Source organism: Teleopsis dalmanni, chromosome X (genome assembly GCF_002237135.1).
Source record: "Teleopsis dalmanni isolate 2A chromosome X, ASM223713v2, whole genome shotgun sequence".
In the NCBI taxonomy this organism is placed as follows: domain Eukaryota; kingdom Metazoa; phylum Arthropoda; class Insecta; order Diptera; family Diopsidae; genus Teleopsis; species Teleopsis dalmanni.
In genome coordinates this window covers 20,704,784-20,705,129 of record NC_051848.1, presented here as the reverse complement: position 1 = coordinate 20,705,129, position 346 = coordinate 20,704,784, and positions in this window count along the sequence as shown.

Here is a 346-nt window from a genome sequence, read left to right as displayed (position 1 = left end):
TATACTTTCTTATTTTTTAAAAAATAAAATAAAAAAAGATGTGTTTTGAACAGTAGTAAATTATAAACAACAAAGTTTTATTATTTTTTTTTTTTAAATTAATTGAATTATTGATATTTGGCAATATTTGAATCAGCCAAAATTTAATTAATTTAAAAAAAATTTAAATTTTGTTGTTGTAATTTACTACTAATCAAAATACCTCATATTAAACCAATAGTTTTATTAAAAAATGTGGTTTCTTTTGTCGTAATTGACTTTAAAAATCTTATTTAATATAAAATTATAATTATTTAAAACAAACATAAAAAGTAACAAATTTTAATTAATTTAAATTCAAATAAAG